The sequence below is a fragment of the Meriones unguiculatus genome, chromosome 11, assembly GCF_030254825.1.
Source record: "Meriones unguiculatus strain TT.TT164.6M chromosome 11, Bangor_MerUng_6.1, whole genome shotgun sequence".
In the NCBI taxonomy this organism is placed as follows: domain Eukaryota; kingdom Metazoa; phylum Chordata; class Mammalia; order Rodentia; family Muridae; genus Meriones; species Meriones unguiculatus.
In genome coordinates, this window is record NC_083359.1 from 5276393 (window position 1) to 5296496 (window position 20104).

Here is a 20104-nt window from a genome sequence, read left to right on the forward strand (position 1 = left end):
CAGCCAGGAAGTCTGTTCTCTATCGCTGTATTTTTGTTATCTAAGAACCATCCCATAGATAGAAAAGAATGTTCTGGTTTGGAAGAGTTTGGACCTCAAAGGTCCATTTGTAAATCTTGGTCCGTAGGGTAAAGGCATTAGGAGGTGCTATGGGCCTTTAAGAGTTGTGCCTAGTGGGAGGTCCTTTGGTTGTTAGAGGTGTGCCCTCAAAAAGGACCATGGGAACCTCATCCCTCTCTCTCTATTCCTCCTCTCCTTCATCTCTCTCTCTATCTCTTTCTTCTCTCACCTTCCCTCTCTTCCTTCTAGCTTGTAATGTCATCACTCACTTCACTGGGTGCTGTCCCGACAGGTTGCCCAAATTTGTATTCCAACCTCCAAACAGTGAGTTCAAGAAAGCTTTCTGTGTAGGTGAATCGCCTCGCACACTTTGCTGTAATAAGGTGAAGCTGACAAATGCACGAAAGCACGTAGGCTTTGGGGTTTGGCTTTCTTTCTCATGATGCAGATGTGCTGCTGCTAAGCTGTTTGCTATTGAAAGACTTTCTTTTTTTTCCTTCTCCTTTTGAATTTTGGGTTTTTACAAGCAAAGCATGCTCATGCTCTCATGAATAATCCTGTTCCCATTTCTCTGGGTCGCGTGTCTGAGAGTGCAGTTGCTGCATCGTATGCTCCCTGCCTGTTTACTTTTCTAATAAACTGCCAAAGTCTTTTCAAAATGCACATGTTATACCCTCACTACCAGTGCGGGAAAGATCCCGTGTCTGTACCTTCTCACAGGCATTTAGGGAGGCCACTGTTTCAGCAGTTCTGATAGGAGTGGCCCAATTTCTCATTGTGGATTGTTTTTACTTCCCGCATGACTGACACTGCTCAACACGTTTTTGTACGCTCGTGTCCACCTTTGCACTCCCGTTAGTGAGATAGTTTTGCTGTTGTTGTTGATATTGTCTCCTTCTTCTCCTGCTTCTCCTCTTTTTCCTCCTCTTCTTTTTGTTTTCTTAAAAATTATTCGGTCATAGACATATAATAATCATACAAAAATTTGTATACCTAAAGAAGCTAAACAAGCAGGAGGACCCTGGGTAAGATGCTCAATCCTCATTCAAAAAGGCAAATGTTGGTCAAAAGAGGTCAGCATGTGGACCCAGGATTCTCTTGCACTCTTCTTGCTGTCTAGAGACCCCAGTGGAGCTCTAGACCTGCCTGCTGTTCTCCTGAGCTGAGGATTGTGATCGAGGCCCAGCAGTGCTCCTTTTGTTTCTGATCTGAGATGGCTGTTGCCTTGCGTGAAAAATTCAGACTCTGCAGTCTTTTCTTCTCATGCCTGGGATCTGGGAAGACTGTGCAGCCTGTTGGAACACAGGTCTTCCCTCTCACTCCCCATGATTGTTAAGTTATTTGTTGCAGAAGCAGCCTGCCTACTTGGCAGATTCTGGAAGGTGGGCAGGCAGGCAGTGGCTTCTGCAAGCCATCTCAAGCTCCTCTCCTTGCCACCATCAGCAGTAGCTGTGTAGAAGACACATCATCAGGAGACATGGAGGCTTATTCTTCCCTGCACCCAGAGTGACAAAGAGAGATTTGATTTGAGGGCCTGGCTTCTGGTGGAGCTACCCTGCAAAGTCGGGATACCCAGTACAAAGGAAGACAGTTGTCAAAAAATGCCAGCCAGACGAAGGCCCAGGGAGTGTGGAACTCTTAGAGAAAGGGCCAAGAATGTCTATAGCTCCTTCTAGGAGGAGGGTGTGTGTAGGCTTAGTTTTTTCAAACACCTACTTTATTCAAGGTTCTTAAAGACCTCTTCTCCCCTTCTAACTCCACCTCCAACCCTAGTTAGGGGATTAGTAGGAAAAGGGGTATAGACATCTCTTAATTACTTCCTGTTGATCAGGGTCATTGGGGTTCTTTGGGAATATACCAGTCTCAGCAGTCAGGATACCCACAGTCCGGTCAAACAGCAACACAGCAAACCACAGCAGCAGCAAACAGCAAACAACATCCCAAGCAGTGGCACCACTCACCAAAAACAGTCAGGCTCTGCCCAAATGGCATGAGTCCTCTGAAGTGGCAAAGCAGCATTGAAAGTTCCCTAGAGCATTTCTCTCTGGGAAAACCAGCAAAGCAATCCAAACATAGAGAAGCCAAAATAAAAAACAAACAAATAAAAAACCAAAACCAACCAAACAAAAAAACATTGTCTCACTGCCTGGAAGCTTCTATTTATCCCTTCTCAGAGTCTTAACAAGGATCTTTTCCAACTGGCAAAAAGCATGCTCCTCAAAAGAGGTAGTTTCCAGCTGACAAACATCACGAGCCTTTTCACAGGGGTTGTTTTCCGGGGCTGTTTTCTGAGGTGTGTGTGTGTTACAGAAGACATTTTTACACCCCACACTTGGAACCAAAAACAAAACAAAACAACAACAACAACAACAACAACAACAAAAACAAATTAACATCACAGAGTGGAGTTTCCAAAGAAACCAGAAACTTCCACTTCAGGTGTGCAAGGACATATAACTCCAGGCGTATCTGTACACTGGCACCAGACTGAAACCCACCAGTCCTTTGGGCCTGCTTTGTGATAAAAGGGAAAAAGGGAAACTGCAAGAATTGGAGGCATGTAAGATTCTCTCTCTCTCTCTCTCTCTCCTTCTCTTTGCTTCCTTTCCTTTTTCTTCCCAAGAGAATAAGGCACACTCTTATTCTTAGGCCAAAACTAAGACATCCTCACTTCCAGTCTGATGACGTGACTATCCATAATCATGTGGCAACTGACAAGAATGACTCAGTCTTCACTGTCTAGAACCAGCCCATCCTTTCTTCAAAGCAAAAGTTGGGGTAGCTGAAGCAAATGCAGAATTATGGATTTGTCCAAGTAAGTTTAAAATCCAGTCCACCTTTCCGTGGTTTCTGTAACTTTTAGTCTCTCAGAGATGGGTTGCCTGTCTCCTATTAGATGGGGATTTATGAGAACCTCTGGGAAGGTCAATGGGTGCCTCAGGCTTGGGCTGCTTCTCCAGTATGTGTGATGGGTGAAAGGGTCAGTGTTGGCTCAGGACCCCCAGGACCAATTTCTCAGCACTAAGGGGATTTATTTGCCCCAGAGAGACAAAGGGCAGGGAATAAAGAGACAAATGGGACAAAGGAGAAGGGGAAGGGAACAATGGAGATGGGATGGGGAAAGGGCATTGTTCTGGAGGGGAGCAAAAGACTGCCTCTGGATTGAGAGGAGACAGGAGTGGCCCACAGGCAAATGGCAGTTTATAAAGTTAAGTGGGGAACCCCTTTTTTAGGATGAGGTGTTTAATTTTAACTGGCATGTTAATTAGGTGAGCAAAAAGCCAAAGTTTTGATTGCAGGACTTCAAAACTTTGATAGCTGGATGTTGGTAGTCACCATTAGGAAGAGGAAGTGGCCAAATAAGGCAATAGGCCCTGACGGCTAGCTTTAGGAATGTTTTTGTTTGTTTGCTTGTTTTGTTCTGTTCCGCAAGGGAGAGGGAATGAGGGAGAAGGGCAAAGCTTGTCAGAGTCCTGCTTGCCATGCTCAGGCTGGCTAGAGTCCCTTCAGTGGATATCTTTGTAGCTTGCTGTAAGGCCCTGTCACCAGGTTCATCCCTGGCATCTGATACTGATGCCTGTGGTCACACCTCTTTGGCCTCTCCTCCTCGTTCGGTCTATCTCTGCCAGCTCAGCCTCCTCTCTGTTCTGGCTGGTGTCATGCCTTTAGCATGTCTTCCTTCTGTCCCCATCACTCTCAAACCTTCCACCTCTCAGTGTCTGCTGTGTGATCACTGAATCTTTCTCCCAGCTGCTCTCAGGGGACATAGTAGTTCTCATACAACAGAGGATGCAAGAACAGCTCAGAAGAGCAAGCCTTAGAAAGGATCCAGCCAAAGCCACCACTGCTTAAATGATGATTTCTGCTGCACAATGTTGTGACTTACATTTTATAAAGGTCTATCTGTGTGTCGGTCTGTTTATCATTTATCTATCATCTATATATCATCTACCTATCACCATTGTGCTAATATACATGTAATTAAATCCTATAAAGGTAATTTAAAATGGACACCAGGCCCAAAGATTCTCCTAGCATATAAAACCAGTGAGGCCTCAGGACTGACTTGGTTTGCTAGATTTGTAAACAAGTAAAACTTAACTTGTCCTCTTAAATGTTAAAGGAGAAGAAAATACAACGCAAGTGCATCCGCTCAAAAGAAGCTAATAACCTGATTCACAACTAAGAAACTTCCACAAGCATAGGCCAAATATCGAAATCCTATAACTGCAGCCAGCTACAGGATGCCTTTTCTTTGTTTCCCTACCCAGAAAGCGCTTTTATGAAGCTTTGTCATGCATGTCCCCTAATTCACAGTTGCTTCTTACTCAGACATTCTGAAGTTTTATTGCACCTCTGTTAACCTTTTAAAGAATAGAGAGAAGGTGGACAGCACTGGCCACATGTCTAATCATCTCCCCTCTGTCCTCTCTCTCCACTTCTCTTTTCTCCACCTTCAACTGTGGTACATTCAGACGTTATAATAATGAGGCCAACCTTAACTTCTGCCTTTCTCTCCAGACTCCTGTACTTGGAGCTATCGGGGCTTGTCTATTGCCAGGCATGTGTGAACAGGGAACTGGAGAATTAGACAATAGCTCCTTTGCCATAATGCCTTTCTCTCTGTCTTTTTGTATACACAGTGCTGGATTTTGAAGGTCAAAAGTTCCTCTTCACTTCCTTTCCAAGACAGACTTTATGCATCTGCTCCCTACCGAAGTAGCCTCCTCTCTTCCCCAAGGATTAATGCTGTGGGTCTACTAGGGAGAAGGGCATGTACACAGGACAAGCAAGAAAAGCACATGAAAGCTTTTTAAAAAAAAATTCTTGCTTCTGTTTTCCAGATTAGGAAGGACTCCCTCCGGCAAACACAGATAAACATGCCCTTTCCCTAACCTGCTGAGTCCTCTGGAAATCTTTGGGACGAATACAGAAAACCTTGAAGTGGGTTACCCAGAAAAACAGCTTTTAGTCTTTTAGTGTAGAACAGGAGTTTCTGGGATGCATTGTCACAAAAGGTGCAGCAGGCTATCCACGGCAGCAAGCCCTGGTCAGAAGGAACTGCTCCTCCAAGAGAAAGGCATCTTTGGCCCCTGATCTGCTCAGCTGTGAGTCTGCCTGCTGCTTTGCTTTGGGGAGTCTCACCTGGACTAAAGACCAGACTCTTCGCTGTCCCCTGCCTGGATCTTTTCCCTCAGTTTCGCATCATCTCCCTATGGCATCCTTTGCTGGTATTTGCATCCTTGCTCATTTCTAGGTCTGGCTCCCTTGACTTGGTCCAGTCTGGATTAATTAGCGAGGACTTTTGTACACCTGGGCCAGCCCCAGGCTTTCTCTAGAGCTCTAATGATTCCATTTTAACGCAAGCCATCTTGGCTCATCCACATTCTGAGCACTGTCTGGTACGTTATCACCAACTCTAGCTGGGTGACAGGGAAATGAGGAAGGCAAAAGAACAAAGTGAGGCAGTGATTGTCAGCTGTAGTGTTTTGAATTAGACAGCCCTGAAATCAAGCATCTATTTTTTAATATACATTTTTTTTCTGGGAAGATATGCACAAAACTCTAAACTCTATTTGCTTGAGGATTTTGGAAGGAAAGTGGTCAAGATGTGTTTGAGAGAGAGTAGGGTCACACTGTACCAGTTAAAGGGAACTTCGGTTTCATCTATGATGTTTCTATTTTTAAAAGATAAGAATGCATTTGTATATTGTATATGAAATTAGGAGGTGATAAATGAGTACATATATCTAGAAACAAAAAGTAGATTTTGTTGGTGTTGTTTCTGTCTTGTTGTGACAAGGTCTTTCTTTAGTCCCTAGGCTGGTCTTGAACTCTTCATAAAGCCTATACAGACCTTGAAATCAGTAGATAGCTCAGGTTGGCCTCAAACTTGCTGAACTTGAACTTGTAATCCTTCTGCTTTTGTATTCCAGCTGTTAAAATGACAGGCACACACCACCTAGCTCTAAAAGATATTAATAAAAATAAAAGTTCATACAGCCAGGGTCTCAGGATATAAGATATCACACATCTGCCACTGTGTAGCCTGCCAACAATGCTTCTGTTTCTGGAGTGTTCTTTTCCTTCATGCATTTCCCGTGTTATCCATGGGTGCTGACAAATAACGACCGACTTGCTTAGAGATAGCAGATGATCAATCCTCCAAACAAAGAGAGGAGGTGGGGAAGGAAGTACTGAATTAAGGTACCGACAGAGGGAGATCCTGTCCTTCCGTGTCCTTTCAGGCTTGTCTGTCTGGAAATGAGCAGCAGGGGCTTGGGCATGGAACACTCATCTGCTCACCGTAATCTCCATGCTCCCTATAACCTGGCTCTGCTTGTAGTAGCAGGGAACCTTTCAGCAGAGAGTCTTCTTCAAAGGCGTCCGGAACGATGGAAAGTGGGAATCACCGTCAGTCACAGAGGAAGTGTGTTCGGTAGCAGCTGGAACTCCAGCTAGACTTCCATGCTGCAGTCCAATGTTCTGTGTAAGTGGAGTGAACCGCCCCAGAGTGTGTGCAGATTGGGGGGGCACGCCCCCTCTTTAAACTGCTGTTCTCTCCATTTGTTTCCTCAGAGGCCAACACGGTTCTTTGTTGCATTAATGTGTCTGGAAAAGTGAGAAAATGGGAGTAGCATTAATTAAAAAATAATAGGTCACTGGAAATAGCTTGAGCTCACTTCCCTTAATAGCCACTATCTGCTCTTCTTATTAATTTACTATCGGCACTTATTGGTGCAGAGAGGGGGAACTGTCAGTGTTCGTGGAAGTGGAGACATGAGAGCTGTGAAAGAAGGGGTCCTGGGTGCACCCAGCTTTGCAGCAGTATTTGAAGGTACTCCAGGGATTACTAAGAAACCTGGGAGGAAGAATTGTGAACCTAACATGACATGGAGGTTCTGGGAAGATCGTGCCAAAGACAATTAAGAGAAATAATGGTATTCTCCAACCAAAAGAATCAGGAGGGCTTTGAGAAGGGCCAGGTCCAGGGCTGGTATGAGAAACACACAAGTGGACACACGATTCTGAGGAGGAAGAAAGCACTCAAGAAGCAGTCAAGACAAGAATTTAAAAACTAAGTGGCTGTGGCCAATTGACACACAAAACATCTAATGGAGCACTCAGTGGACAAATGTGCAAGAATTTGAGGAAGAAAATTAATGATGTAATATTAAACAACTTAAAGCATAAATATCCATGGGCCTACGCTGCTGTAGATGAATGATCAAACATGTAAATAAGTAGAGAGGGAGAGACAAAGTGCGAAATCCTTCAGCTAATTTATGGAGATACATCTGCACTCATTATGTGTGAGACACGCACAAAGACTGCCAAAGAGTACAGCATGAAGGACAGAAAATGATTAACCACAGAGAGCTGTCAACAGTACTGTCTTGCTAGGACTGGTCAAGATCAGGACCATTGTTAATAGTGTGAACCCATTGTACAGATGGTATCACACTGGTAGTCTTCCTCCCCAGACCCTTTGGTCCAAGTCTATGACAAAAACTGTCAGACAAACCCAAATTGTATGATCTTTCACAAAACACCCTACTAGCACGCTTAAATCTGTTAAGATTTCTTGTCAATTTAGATGCCAGAGCAGTGGTTTTCAACCTGTAGGTCGTGACCCCAAAGGGGTCAAATGACCCTTTCACAGGGATAACATACCAGATCTCCTGCGTTATCAGATATTTATTTACCTTATAATTCATAACAGTAGCAAAATTATAATTATGAAGTAGCAACAGAATAATTTTATGGTTGGGGCCACTACAACATGAGGAACCGTAGTAAAAGGGTCACACTGTTAGGAAGGTTGACGACCAGTGCTTTGAAGGAACCTAAGCTACAGCAGCTAAATAAAGTGTGGAAGTCTGGGTGGGATTTTGAAGTGGAAAAGGGACAAAGGATGGAATCTAAGATATCAGAATAAGTCCAGACTGTAGTTGATGTGCCAGTTTTGGTTCTTCTCCCTATGAATGACAAGTATAGTGGAAAACTAGATCCAGGTTGCAAAAAAGACCCTTGACAATGGTCATCAGAGCCCAAGAATTCAGAGCCACCTCCACAGCCAACCTTTTCACTATAATGGTAGCAACAATACTTTTCAAATGCAATGCTGTCTAACACTTGTAATTTCAGGTGGTCTTTGTTAGAAGTTAAAGCAGTATTTTCAGCTATCTAATTCATTTATGCAGCCTTATTGACAAAGCAGAGTAACTGAGCAAAGCAAGCAAACTTAGGGATGGATCCATGAAGCTGATATATGCATTATTCAAACGTAAAGTCTCCAAAAATCTAAGTCTTTCATGTGCATCCTAAGAAACGGGGCTTTGTCTTTCCTTGACTTTCTGTAAGAATGACATTTTCCTTATAACTTAAATTGATGAAGTAATTTTCACTCAATTACGCATACCTTTAAGAGAATGTCCTAGTAAATTCAGTTCTTAGCAGCTGGAAGCTGTCCCTGGCGCTTTCCTCTGCGACCCCTTGTTTCCTAATCAAAATCACAGCTTCCAAATTAAGTAAGGAAGGGGTTTGTTTTCTCAAACTGACCTAATGGGTGAGCCGGTGGATCTGAAGCCTGCTTCCCAAGCCTGCCACCTCTCTGTTTGTTGTGTTAACCAATTAAAAGCTGTTACTCTCTCGGTAATAAAGCGTAGCCTGGCTCCCCTGGACTTATTGTTTAATTTGGTAGCTGGGATCGCTTGAGTCTTAGGTTCCAGCATCCTTTGGGGGACTCTCTGCTTGGGTCACAGCTGTTATCAATTGAAATAAAAATGTTGAACTATCCCTTCCTTTACTTGGAGCCTGCTGTCTGTCAGTGGGGCTGGCAACAAAGTCAACAGCACACACCAATACTTGCAGGAACCTCATACAACAGCTGTCCTCCATGGGCAGCTGTTCGCACAAGGATTGTGCTCTTGGTGATGTTGACATGCCAGAAGAGAGTGGTGTGTCCAGATAGGAACAGAGAAGCAAGGATTTATAATTGCATTTGTCCAAATATCTGGATAATTAATTTAATAAAGCACATAACTGCCACATTGCTTCCATCCCCTCTCTACTTGTACACAAAGCTAACGAGGGATCGGGTGAGATTTTAATGTCTCGAAGGACGTGTAATGCGTTTCTAAAATTGCATGTCCCTTGCTGCCAGAACTGGTTCGGTTTGACTTTTGACCCTGTCCTTGCTTTGATGGAATTGAGAGATCTGGGAGGCAAAAAAGAAGCTAACAATTTAATTGGACTTTTGAGTTTCCAAATTGATTTCACACTAAGGTTACCATTTGAATGCACAAGGCAGGGCTTGACACACAAGTCAGTATTGCTCTGTATTAGTTAAGATTTAGTTGACAGTTTTAGTCCGTATTAGTGAGGAGAACATGAGAGACTGATTGATAGCTGTGTATATCTGTAGGGGGTGGGGGAATGAAGCAGACAGGAAAGAGAGTTTAGGCTGAAAGAAGCAGTTATTAGCTTCAAGGCCCACCGGCAATGACATCCGTTTATTAGGCCACATCCTAATTCCTGCACCCGTAGACCCACCACCACCTGGGGATAGTCTTCACATACATGAGCCTGTGGGTAACAATCTATATCCAAATCATAGCAATCTCTCTGTTTACAGCAGAGAAAAGTGTCACAGAGTAGTCACCAAGCTAGTAAACAGTAGCTTTGAGAAATGCAGATCTGTTTCTATTTAAGAGTTTGCCCTGATAAGATTTCTCTTTTTTTTAATAAGAATTGTGTTTATTTCTCAGTTTCTCTCTTAACCTGGCTATTACACAAATAATTGAGACTCTATTATATTATTTTAACAAGCTTCACAGCACAAGATCTGAACAGTTATTAATTTATTCTAACCCCCTAAGCTATTTTGGCTTCCTCTCAAGGTACATCCCAGAGATACTTGAACATTGTAGTTTGCTTGCTCCAGCTCTTCTCCTGATTAAACTTCAACCTCTCCCATGGCTGAAGCCCCTATTTTCTCCTTTAACTCCTCCTCTCCTGGCTGGCAGGAAGTCCAGCTCTGTTCTCTCCCCTGCTCAGCAACTGGCTGTAAGCTGCCTTTTTGACATACCAGGGGACAACTAGGGAGCAGTGTTTACACAACATTCAGACAGCAGATTCTCAGAACAAGGATTGCAACCAGATATGTGGGATACATGAATCAGCATTTGAATTACACAATAACCTCATGCCTACATTGCTCCTCCTACGTGTGTGTGTGTGTGTGTGTGTGTGTGTTTATACATACCCTGCATAGAGCAACTTAAGGAAGAAATAATATATTTTGTGTTACAGTCTATCATGGAGGGAATGGTATGACAGCAGGAATCAGCTAGGCATGCTCAGGAAGAAGAGTCATGAATGGATGCTGCTTGTCACAATGAGTGGGTCTTTCCAATCAACACAACCCCCACAGATATATCCAAAGGCCTCTCTCCACCAGTGAGTATATACATATTATTCTTTGATGAGGGTTTGTTGACTAATGAAACAGCTCCTAAAGATGGACACTTGCATAATGCAGTCTTGCTTTTTTACCACCAGCCCTAGGTTAAGAAGTACTGTCTGAGATTCTGAGATGGGACATTGAAAACAAAGAGATGAGAATTAAGACCTTTATTGCTTCACCAAATTTTCTTTCTTAGAAATAGTACTTAGAAATAGTACTTCTTAGAAGAACTTGTATATCCTGAAATTAGCTGTCTTAGAATATCCAGGGGTGGGTGGTATGTGCAAAAAAAACAGAAACATGTGGATAAGAAAAAAAACTGAGAGGCTTTCAAGCCAAAAAAAATTGGAATAAAGAGTGTAATGACAATAATCAGTAACAGTCAACTAGGTGCTTGGGTTTATCCAGCACTGCAGCTGTACCTCCAGTATTTACAAGAAGCAAAGAATCCATGGCTTGCAAATACTATTTTCTGTGCTGAGAGTTTCCAAGGCATTTCATAGCTGGGGTCGCTGGGGTCACTGGGGTCGCTGTAACTCTACCCAGTGACAATGCCTTGCCCTGCCTGTCAGTTCTTTTGGATGTCCTTATTCCCAGCTGCTAGATGGACGTTGAATCATCTTTCCTGCTCTGAAGTCTTCCTGTCTGCTGAGTTTAATTCACTGCCCTGCCTTGACCTCCTTCTTCTGCGTAAACTGTCTGGGCTGACTGCCTGGTTCCAAATGAGTCTTCTGCTTCCTTTTCCACATGTGCGTTCACCGACTTTTGCCCACTTTAAATGGCCTGAGCACAGTGCCAGTGTTACATGTCTCAGGAGTACCATGGCCTCAGTCTCTCACTTTGATCTGTGACTTTCCTGACAGCCCTGTGGTTGTCTCTGTTGCCACACCAATATGGCCACAACCCTTGGTGTTCTTGCTAGCAGGTTGAGTCCTCCTGGTAGAGGACCTATAGGAAGTTCATCTACTGACCGCAAGACTTCTCTGTAGGTGACAGAGCTGTAGCAGGGGCTGGAGAATGAACAGGTGTGTGAAATGGGCTAGGACTTGTAAAAATAAGTTAGACAGATATATATGCAAAGTTTTTTTTAAGGTCCTCTGGTCATCTATCAATTTCCTCACTGAGCATCCTTGCACAAGATATTCCTCTTTTAATTAATATCTGGCTCTAACAAAACCTGTCTCAACACCGTGATGCTATTATGCAGTATCTTGATCAGGGCCTCCAATGTCAGACTAGACATCTGTCCACTGAAATAATTCCAGGATCCAATTAGCAATTTTGAAATCGGATGCTAGGTAACAATAACAAAATTGGTCCTTTTCAGCCGAGTGACCTCAGCTCTTTTAATGACAGTACTTGCCTATTGAGCAATTCACCCTTTCCTGGCACTGGACCAGCAGATGGTCCAGAGAACTGGTGTCTACTTCCTGACAGAGAACTGGGAATTGCTGTTGATTCATTTGGCTATATTAATGGCAAGTTTGTGCCTAGTCAATACGATTAGATCAGTGGGTGAGATGTAATTACAAGCTCATTTCCCCCCCTTTTTAAAGGACATTAAAGCACATTAAAAAAAATTATATGCACTTTTCCTACTAAAAATACTACTTTGTGTGGTATGTTTCACAGTTGTCAGAAATGGAGCTCAAGGTGAGCTGAATGACAATAGACAGAAAATGCACATTCTAGAGGTGGAACATGATTGATACGTATCGTGGGTCAAGAGAATATCTCATCTATGTAGAACGCAAGTATAACAGGGCTCTTATTTTTGTGAGGAGATATATCTTGGTATATTGATTCATTGTGGTCTTGAATAAAGTATACATAAAACCCAAAGAAAGGGCAAGTATGGCAGCGAGGCCCAGGATCCATGCAGGCACATTTGGGCTGGTGGCATGGAGTTTTTTCCAGCATTCATTTGGCACACTCTCTGTTACTGCCTTCTCAGAAAGAGCCAGTCTCAGTGTGTACCTAGGTGAACTCAATGGCATCCTTTAGTCCATGTTGTCGGTGTCCCTTGCAGGCTTACCCCTTCATCTCATAAATGTTTCAGTTTCGGACAATAAAGCTGCATAGTTACTACAGAATTCTGAAATCCATGCCTACATAAAATAATAAAGCCATGCTTGAACTATTCTGACTGTCATCTCTCACTGAGCTGTTAGGCAAATAGGATTAATTCTGTGTGCTAATTCCAGCTACAGTTAATGCCTGCTGGCTATTTGGAGCTCTGTATTGGCAGGTTTTCTGAGGCTGTAACTGGTCTCAGCAGGAAGGGGTTCTATAATTGATTGGTGATGTCTGCTGTGGGCACAGGAAGGGAGAGTTATAGTATGGTATAGAGGTGAACTGAAATATTATGTAGAAAAATCATATTCCACAGATAAATGTGTGTTAAAAACAGTTCATTGCAAACTCATGCAGGAGACAGGTAACTAAAATGGGCTGTCTTATGACCCAAAACATGTGCAGACACAAGACACCTTTACACACATCTAAATAACTTATATATAAATATATACACACATATGTGTGTCAATATGTGTGTGTATGTGTTAGAAGAAAACACATAACTTGTATTTGTTGGATGCTATAATCACACCTCACTCTTAAGATCTTTATCAATACTAACCATCAGGACTCTAAACTTTTTTTATACTGTTGAATTAAACATGAAGAAAATGACATTGGATGGTTCTAGATTGTACCAACAGCAAAGCAGCCCCTTTGGTGGGGCACTATCCCTCTACAAGCTGCTAAAACCTTGAGTGAATCAGTGACCTGTGTATTAGACTATCAGTTACGTTTCTAGGACATCTCATGAGGTGTCTGAATCTTCAAAGGTGTCATTCCTGTCCTGTAGTTGCTGACCTAATGGAGAGAGTCCATGTTCTATGGAGCTACTGCACATTCATCCAGGAGGAAAAGAAATTTCCAGAATGCTCTCAGGGAGGCGTGTTCTTCTTCCTTTGAGCCTCTGAAATGTAACAGGATGAAGGAGGGTGACTCCATGAAGGTGGTTATCAAACTGCACATCAGAAAGTAGAATTCACTTCTGTGTGTATTTCAGGGTCTACCTAGTGACTAGTACATAGCAGTGAGTGGCTAAATATTTACCTAATGACTGAATACACGATAAATAAACAATGATCCCAAAGATGAGTTAATCTTTTGTCAGACTAGCCATAATGGTAATTTGAAGCCATCCTTGCTTCCACATGTCTGATTAGACCAAAAATAATCTAGAGGATGTGAATGACTGTGTGTTTATCTGGCTCTGTGTTGACACAGCTTGAGTTATGAGCACGTACCATACAAACTTCTTGTCACTCCATTCACTGGGTGAACAAAACCAGGGCCAGACCCATTCCTGTTCCGATTCAGACTCTTCTGCATCTCGCCTGAGTGGGTGTGTGCGTCTTAGACAGGGCACGAAAAAGGACAACCATTCCCAGGTTGACCAAAGTTGCTATCTGGGTTCCAAAAAAAAGATGAGGATTTGGGAACAGACATGCATGTGGAAGGAGCACCATGTAAACAGAGCCGGCCAGCAACAGGCTTGGCCAAGGACGAAGGCCTGGAGAGAGCCTGCCATCTCTGTCCTCAGAAGCTGCCAAGCCTTGAACCATGAATAAACACGTTTCAGTTATTGAAACCTCTCGATTTGTGGAGCTCTGTTATTCAGCCTAGGTAAACAATGTAAAAGCTTGCAGAAAATGGTGTCAGATATCTGTGTGACAAGAAGTTATTCCTACACCATTTCTGTTTTGAACCTGAACCCTTGGACTTGGCTTAGCTGGTACTAACGGTGTGGTAACACACCACAACACCGAATGACTTAAAACACCTTCAATTCCTGTGATCCAAATTTTTTGGTTGGGGCTCAGCTGGTTGGTTTTCCTGGCTTTACCTTGGCTCCAGGACAGGGCTATATTCCTTTGGGAGCTTGATTGGAAAGAAAACGTTCAAGCTGTTTTCTTGAATTCTAGAATACATTTTTACGGGATCCCTTGTTAGATATTCCAGGTAAGCCAGGTTTCTTATAAGAGAGCTAGAGTTCAGACCTGCAGAAGTAGGTACTGCTGGGCCTCTTGGGTAAGGGATGGAGATGCAGAGCAGGCACAGTGCCTCTTCTACCATATTCTCTTAGGCAAAGCAAGTTATGACATCAGCTCCAGGTTCAGAAGAAAACAAATAGACTCCATTCTTTTTCATTCTTCCTTTCTCTTTTTTCTTTCTCTCTCTCTTTGATAAATGGGTTGAAATTTGTTTTCCTCTCACTCACCTTCTCAAAACCACTTTCTCCATCTATATCACCTCTAAGACAGAAAGCTTAACAGTGGCTTAGGCTACCCCATTCAAAGTCTGTAGCACACATAAGACTTAGGGTGGCTTCTGGCTCCTCCAGTCTCTACTGCTGTCAGCCACACAAAGGAATAAATGTTCATGTTGAGGTTCCCCGAATTGACCCAATGAGCTACATGTTTGGACACTGTTCCTGGAGGGCCCATGATTTCAGTTCTTCACAGACAAATGCCACCATCACACCTGGGCCTGTTCTCTGTCATGCTTGGTAGAAGAGGACATCTGCTCGCTCCTAAGCAACCTACCGTGCTGATAATTATCTGGATCCCTAAAGCTTGTCTCTCTGGAGCGTTCTTACAATGAATACCATGCTCCTGATAATTTTCAAAACTGTGGTTGGGACTGATGTGTTCCTTGGACACTGTTTCTGGTAAGCTCAACTTATTCTCTGGAACAGTTAGTCAACCACCCCTGACTTTGTTATATAAGTCTTAGTTAGGGTTTTATTGAGAAGCGACGCCATGACTACAGCAACTCTTGTAAAGAAAAACCATAGTGAGAATTTTTGGTTTCTTTAAAAACACAGAAATGTTGTGGGAATATGTTTTTGTTTTAATTCCAGGCATGGGATATGGGGTGGCTTTAAATTGTCCACAGTAGCTAACTATGATTTGTTTCGAGCTCTGGCAGGGGCATGATTTTGCCAGTGGAGGAGACTTTACATTTGGAATTCTGGGAACTCTTCAGAAGGTTTATAAATGCCAGTGCCCCAAGAGGCAGCAGCAGCAGCTGCTGTTGCTGGCTGCTGGTTGGCATATCCTGATGACGAAGATAAAATTTGCCCCAGAAAACTCAATGCCCCTAATGGACAGGAAGAAGTCTAATGATGTGAATGCCCCCTTTTCCCTCTATCCTTCTTTCTCTTCTACCTACTGTTGGGGAGTTGGAAGGGATAGGAGTGGTGTAGGGAGATAGGAAAAAGAGCCCAATAAAGTAGCCGAAAGTCCAGTTACAGAAAACATTTAATTGGGGCTGGCTTACAGTTTCAGAGGTTCAGTCCATTATCATCATGACAAGAAGCATGGAAATGTGCAGGGAGACACAGTGCTGGAGAAGGAGCTGAAAATTCTACTTCCAGATCAGCAGGCAGCACAAAGTGAACGTTACATTAGCCCTGGCTTGAGCATTTGAGACCTCAAAGCCCGCCCCCTTGTGATGTACTTCTTCCCACAAAGCCACACCTACTCCCAAAGGCCACACTTACTAACAGTGCAACTCTCTATGAACCTATGGGACCATTTTTATTCAAACCACAACAATATGCTCGCGTGGATTTTCCCAACAAGACTAAATTTACCTGTATCTGCTCCTTCTTCCAGTTGCTCCTAGTAAACTATAACGCCTCAGCCTAAATCTGCCTGAGAACCAGATCACGCTGGGCTTAGGGGCCAAGTTCACGCTTAGAGGCCACGATAAAGCTTACAGTGAGAAAATACAACAGGGACATCTTGTTGGACATAATTCCATATCCTGATGACATCAGCTGTGAAAGGGCCCTCACTATCCATGTCTCCCACACACTGACTTGGCTTGCTCCTTCTATCCTCAGCAGTAGCACTCAGAGCAGTAAACAGAATAGTGGTTATGTCTGATCACTCAAAGGAAGGCTATGTTACTTCTTCCAGCTTGAACTCAAGTTGCGAAGCTGTGAGGTTGATTGTATTAGGTAAGATCCTCTGGATTGCAAAAAGAAAGCCTAGTGAATAGACTCTAAGTAAAACAGGGGCATATTTTCTCAGGTAATAAAAGTACAGGGTGGTCAAGCTGGTTAGATGGGTAATGGTAATGGGACTTGCCACCAATCCTGATGACCTGAATTTGATTCTCAAGATCCACATGGAGATAGCTTAACTCCAGAAAGCTATCCTTTGACTTCTGCAGGCATGCCATGATGCTCTCGTTCGTACACATGCACACGCACACGCACACCCACACCCACACACACACACACCTACATAAATGCAAATTTAAAAGTACAGCTGAAGGCAGACTTCATTTGATGCTCTACCCAAGACTCAAATGGTGCTAGTGAGACCATGTTTCACTGCATCTCTTGGGTCAATCTAGTCTCAGGTCATATCCTTTCTTGGGCTTCCTGTGAGGACCCCAGTAGCCACAGGCCATTTTAGGGGAAAGTGTGAACCTCTTTCCTGCCATGTTCGTATAAATACTGTCACTCATCTCACTGGGTGAGTTTCTGTCGCAAACTCACTGTGATGGCTAGGTGACTAATGTGTTTTGCTGCAGGGCAGGACACACAGGACCCCATGCAGACCCCTTGGAAGGAGTGTGGAGGAAAGCAAGCCTCTACAGTAAAGATGGGGGACACTGTTCTTCTGAAACATCATACTGCACAAGAAGTTTCCCAAACGGACACAAGTCAGAAGTAATGGGCTTGAATGTTTTCGCATGTGCTAATGTGTGTATGCAGAATTTCACACGAATGCAAAAAAATGTCATCCCAATATGAGGACCACTCTCAACTACAAGCTTGGCGTGAGCCAACAAACTGATTTGCCCATCAGCAACATTAACAAAAGCTAACATACTCTAGTTTTCTGACTGTTATATTTAACATCAGAACTGGTGGCCTTAGGAGACAGTTACTAATTTGTCACTATGGAAGGAAGAACAAAAGCCATGCAAGTGCTAACAAGGATGACACTGAGGGAAATAAGGGACTCAGGCATATCCACTCAACAACGTGTAATTCCAAATGCCTGTGGTATGTGATCAGAACTCCTGAAGTTGATAATACAAAATTTGGTGTGCAGGCTTTTTAAAAAGTACAACACCAGTAAAAATGGGGGCAGAAACAGGATTGGGAAGATGTGAGATAGCCTCCATAAAACCTTGGGACTTTCGACAAAATAAGCTTACCAGAGTTTCTGTTTGGGGCTGCAATGGCCACACATTGGCACCTCCACTATAATCAGTCACTAGATGTGGGATTCTTGGGGAAGCTGCTATCCAGCCAGAGGAGATGACTTTTTGGAAACTGTGGGAGACCCCAGAGGACCTGACAGCTGGAGGGGAGTCTTTCAGTGTCTTTCATGGCTGTGGCACCTAGAACACAGGAACCAACAAAGTAGGTACTCTAGCTGAGAGGAGAGGACAGAATTGTTTAGAGTCTCTCCATGAGCAATGCTGTGATGAGAAATGTTTCAGGAGGAGATGCAACCCCAAGATAGTGGAAGAGGTCCTGGATGTGGGTACTGTGCCATCTCCATCTGCGTGCTTAGGCAGAGCCTACAGGGTGAGTCGAGGAACCCCACACTCGCCTGCAAGAAGGGGATGTGGGCAGAGAACACAGCTAATGCAAAGCAAACAGAGAGAAGAGTGCCCGTGTGGCTGGAGGGAGCAAGTCAAAACAGACCAAAGGGAAATGTATTTAGGACAACTGAGAACCAGATCACGCTGGGCTTAGGGGCCAAGTTCACGCTTAGAGGCCACGATAAAGCTTACAGTGAGAAAATACAACAGGGACATCTTGTTGGACATAATTCCTGTGCTATACTTGGATCCCTCCTTCCACAAAGGTGAAAGAAAACTGAAGCCCATAGGATGGATAGGTCAGTGCAAGGTTGCATAGCTAATTCAAAACCCTAGAGAAAATTATAATAAAGAATGACAAGATAGAATTCATATATTAGGAATGCTATTGACTGCACTTAAAAAAAAAACTCCACATTCAAATAGGTTTGGGGAAAAAAAGGAATTTACCTCACGTTGCTAGGAGAGCAGAGTTGAGAGGGCTCTGGGCATAAGTCCGTGGGTATCTCTATTGCTCCATCCATCATTTTCAGGGTGTCAGCCAAGATGAATTAGGATATACGAAGTTAACAGAGCTCAACCCTAGAGGCTTTTAAAAAGCAGAAGTAGCTGCGCACAGTGGCACACACCTTTCATGCTAGAGCTTGGCAGGCAGATGCAGGTGGATCTCTGTGAGTTCAAGACCAGCCTTGGTCTGCAGAGTGGGTTCCAGGACAACCACAGTTACACGGAGAAACCCTCTCTCCAGAGAAAAAAAAGAAAGAAAGAGAAGCAAAGAAAATAAGAAAAAATGAAGAAAGAAAGAAAAAAGAAAAAGTATGTAGTTTGTTTTTCATGCTGTCTCTGCTGAGGCCAGTCAAGGACCCTGGGTAAGAATACTGGTCTCATGCAGATGCTTGCTGATCACCGTGGCAGAAGAAAACAAGAACCGTAGAATGTGATGCTACCAGATGCAATTAGAGGCTGCACTTCAGATACACCACACACGGGCTGGAGAGGTTAAGAGCATTGACTGCTCTTCCCAAGGTTTTGAGTTCAATTCCCAGCAACCGCATGGTGGCTCACAACCATCTATAACAAGATCAGGGCCTTCTTCTGGCATGAATGCTGTTCCCTGGTTTGCTCCTCACATCTTGCTTAGTCTGCTTTCTCACACACACCAGAACTGTGTGCCCAAGGGTGGCACCACCCACAATGGGCTGGGCCTTCCACTTCAGTCACTAAATTAAGAAAATGCTCCTCGGGCTTGCCTTTAGGCCGACCTCATGGAAGCATTTGCTCAGTGGTGGTTCCCTCTAGATGACTGTAGCTTGAATAGAATTAACAACAACACACCAAGCAGGACACCTGCCTCTTACAGGAGGCCCACGGACTGCAATTCCACTGTGTGCCTGAAGGGCGGAGGAGAGCAGCACTGATGAGTATCACATCCAACTCCTCCCTGCCATCAGAGCAATTACTCTCAGAAGGAAGGAATTAGCACCACTTTCAATAGCAAGGAAATCCGCTAAAAACACCCCCTCCCCAAATACCTTTATATACACTGGCCAGAACTAGATCTCATAAGCGCTCTTAGCCAATCCTTGTTAGAAAGAATGAGGTTACTAAAGTTGGCTCAGACCAAACGGAGCACCCCTTTTAGAAATAAGGATTGGGGCACTCTCCCCTTAGCCTTAGGGCTTTAGAAAATTGGTGCAGGTCTGGGGCATGATAATTCTTCTCTGGAGCATTTGAATGGGGCAAAACCACAAATAAGGGATGTTTCAGTACTGTCAAGGATCTAATGTTGAAACAAAAAAGAGAAATGGGATGGAGTCAGGGGGAAGCCTGGTAGAGGGTAAGTCTCCTGGTCAACACCAAAGAGTGAACCACTGGGAGATGGAAAAACCAGAGGACAGGAAGAGACTGACTTAGAATCAGATTCAAAGGGAC